Source organism: Otolemur garnettii, unplaced genomic scaffold (genome assembly GCF_000181295.1).
Source record: "Otolemur garnettii isolate 467f Iridium unplaced genomic scaffold, OtoGar3 scaffold00323, whole genome shotgun sequence".
Taxonomy (NCBI): domain Eukaryota; kingdom Metazoa; phylum Chordata; class Mammalia; order Primates; family Galagidae; genus Otolemur; species Otolemur garnettii.
Window position 1 is genome coordinate 246,636 of NW_003852718.1, and position 3,055 is coordinate 249,690.

A 3,055-nucleotide genomic window follows, 5' to 3' on the forward strand; every position below is an offset into this window, starting at 1 on the left:
CTCCCCGCCGCTTCCCGCCCTCCCCACCCCCCAAGCTCCAACTCCCCAGCTTCGCGGCGCCTCCGGGATGCAACTCCCGTTTTCCGCGCACTCCGGCGGCGGTCCCCGCACACAAAAACAGCCCTCTCGGAGGCGCACGGCTCAGCCCGGCTGCGCGCAGGAAGGACAGTCGCGGCCGGGGGTGGGGACGCGGCGCCCCCCGCCTCCCGCCCGCCCTCGCGGCCCCGGGGGAAGGCGCGGTTACCGGCTCGGGTCGGTCACGCCGTCAGGTGCCGGCTGCCGTCGGCGCTGACCTTCGCCGCCAAAGCTGTAGCTGAGGCTGCGGCCGCCATGTTCCCGTGTTAATAACTGCTGCCTGGTTGTTTATTTCAATGGAGATCCTCCCCCAGCTCCCTCCTCCTCCTCCTCCTCCTCCTCCTCCTCCTCCGCGTCTCCGCACTTGCGGAGAGAGAGACAGACCAGGCGAGCTCGCTCTAGCAGGGGAGGGGGCTCGGGAGGCAGGCGGTCCCTCCTTCCGTCTCCCCGGCAGTGGCCGCCACCAAGTCCTGTCACTGGGGAAAGGACGGAGCGGAAACTTGCCTTCCGTGCCCCTGAGGAAGGAGCAAAGGTGGACTGAGGGTTGTGTGGGGAGAATACCCCGGCTGCGGGGTCCGCAGCATCTCTGAGAAGGCGGCCTGGGAAGAGGTGAAGAGTAAGGGGACAGGGGACAAGATGGGTGACAGTGGTAGAGGAAGGGTGACCTATGGGTGACTGGAAGGGAAGGGAGAATAAACAGAGGACTCCATGGGAGGGCAAAGGGCAGTGCCAAAAAGGAAAGCTAGCGAGTGGGACAGGCCGGAGCCGCAGAGTGGAGGCGGTGGAACCTTGGGGTTGTAGACGGCAGGAACCATGCCCCAAGACGGAGATCGGAGATAGCCAAGTGCCAGGGTCGCCCCAGAGGAGCCTCCCACCCGCGCTCCGGCCGGGCCCGTCTGCCAGCAGCCTGCGTCCCTCGGGCGCACTGTGCCCCACTTCACCCCATTCACGGTCCTGCGGCTGTCCCAGGAGGTGCCCCCTCGTCCGTCTAGTCCCCCTGGTTGACAACGAGGATTGGCTTCTCGTGTTGCAGTTACATCTCAAGAAGGGATACTTGGAGTGAGGGGGAGCTTAAAGGGGTGTCACGCAGCACTCGCATAATAAAGCAAAAGCTGCCCACACCGTGTAAAACCTAACCTGGTTGAAAACCTTTCCTGGCACGCCATGAAATCGCAAAAGTTTTAATTACAAAGTCCACTCTCTAGACATAGAGAAGTAAAGAATTAAGGGGACGAAAGAGATTGACACCAAAATTTGAGAACCCCCATTTAAGTGTTACTTGGATTGGTTTTAAACTTTGGGAAAAAGCAAGTTTTTTCCAGCTTACCCAGTAATTAGTTGAAAAATCAGCAATGAGTATTGAACAGCAATTATCAAATATGAGAGAACACATTTCCTTTTTTTAAGTTTTATAATAAAAAGGGTCTCTTGCCATATACAAAATAGTGTTTATTGAACAGTTACTATGTATCTAGCTATGTGCTAAGTGATTCATATTGATTAATTGATTTTAATCTTCAAGTTTACAAAGTAATTACCACTTTACACCTCCCACAAAAAATTGAAGCTTACAGAAATAATTCGTGTAGGGTCACATAGCCAGACAGCTAGAGAGGATTTGGGTATAGTCCTGGTGAGCTCCAAAGCCCATGCTTTTATCGTGTCTCTAACCTCAAATTTGTGGAAATACCACCAATTTTATTAGGGGAAAGAAAAAGTATATGTATGGTGGGTGTGTGCGTGTGTGTTTGGAAGGCTGTAACAACAAACGCTAGCACAGAGGAGTATCAGACAAAATGGGTGTGTAAGGAGGTACTTCCACTTTTTATTTTGGACACCTATCTAGTGTTTGAAATGTTTGCACTGACCGTGTATTAAAGTAGAAAAATTTTTAAGATTTTTTAAATTATCTGGAATTACGGAATTATGCTCCTTGAAAACCCAAAGCACATTTCCAAAAATTAGGAGAGGAAACAGGAAATGGAGGGGTGTTTATGTAGCCTATCTTCTACTAATAATAGTATAGTGTTCTTACAGTAATAGTAAGTAGCAGTAGTCACCTGAGATCTGTCACACCGCTGAACTCCCAATTTTGGGGGGGGGGGGCTCATCACCAACTATGAATTATCAGGAGATGTGATAAAGATTCTCTTTCTTGCTTTCTATCCCTCCTTTTGCTGAAAATCTGGAATCCTTCAGTCCTCTGCAATAGATTTCACACTTTCAAAAACTACCATGCAAACAAATGACTTCCCCATTGCATTCCCATATATTACTCAGTAAAACTTTTCACAGCATGGTCAAGATACATGACTATTTCTACCAAACATGAAACAAAAAAATCTGACAGCAAAGTACACAAGTTCCATGTCCACCAGCTACTCAATTGCCTCTTACTTGAAGAATAATGCTCTTTAGTACACTCCCTGGTCTCCCTCCAAACATCATGCCCTTATTATGACACTATTCATTCTGGCTTCCTTATATGTTTGGCTTTCTCATTCACTAACTTATAAGCTCCTCAGGGCCAGGGACCTAGTTTTGTTTTTGTTTGTACATGCTATAGCACCTAACAAGGAATTACATAAATGTTTGTTCTTTTATTGATTCTGAAATACAAAAAATAGTATCAGTCCCAAGGCCCCTCTCCCCTCCTCATCCTCCAATGCCTTGCTCATAAAACATGTATACAGAGCAGCGCCTGTGACTCAGTGGGTAGGGCGCCAGCCCTATATACCAAGGATGGCGGGTTCGAACCCAGTCCCCGCCAAACTGCAAAAAAAAAAAAAAAAGTCTGGCGTTCTGGCAGGCACCTGTAGTCCCAGCTACTAGGGAGGCTGAGGCAGAAGAATCGCTTAAGCCCAGGAGTTGGAGGTTGCTGTGAGCGGTGATGTCACAGCACTCTACCAAGGGTGATAAAGTGAGACCCTGTCTTTAAAAAAAAAAAAAAGTATACAAAATACATTTTTCTTTTGAAAGA

General features: G+C 49.2%; 1 protein-coding gene across 1 annotated transcript in view; it reads right to left on the bottom strand.

Annotated features, from left to right (window-relative positions):
- The window catches only part of LOC100948904 (nuclear receptor coactivator 2-like), a 246,941-nt gene extending 246,528 nt beyond the window's left edge, over positions 1–413 (bottom strand). The window contains exon 1 of the mRNA XM_003803528.3: positions 245–413. The gene's annotated coding sequence lies outside the window, so the exon portion shown is untranslated. The remainder of the gene's footprint in view (positions 1–244) is intronic.
- Between the last annotated feature and the right edge of the window lie 2,642 nt (positions 414–3,055).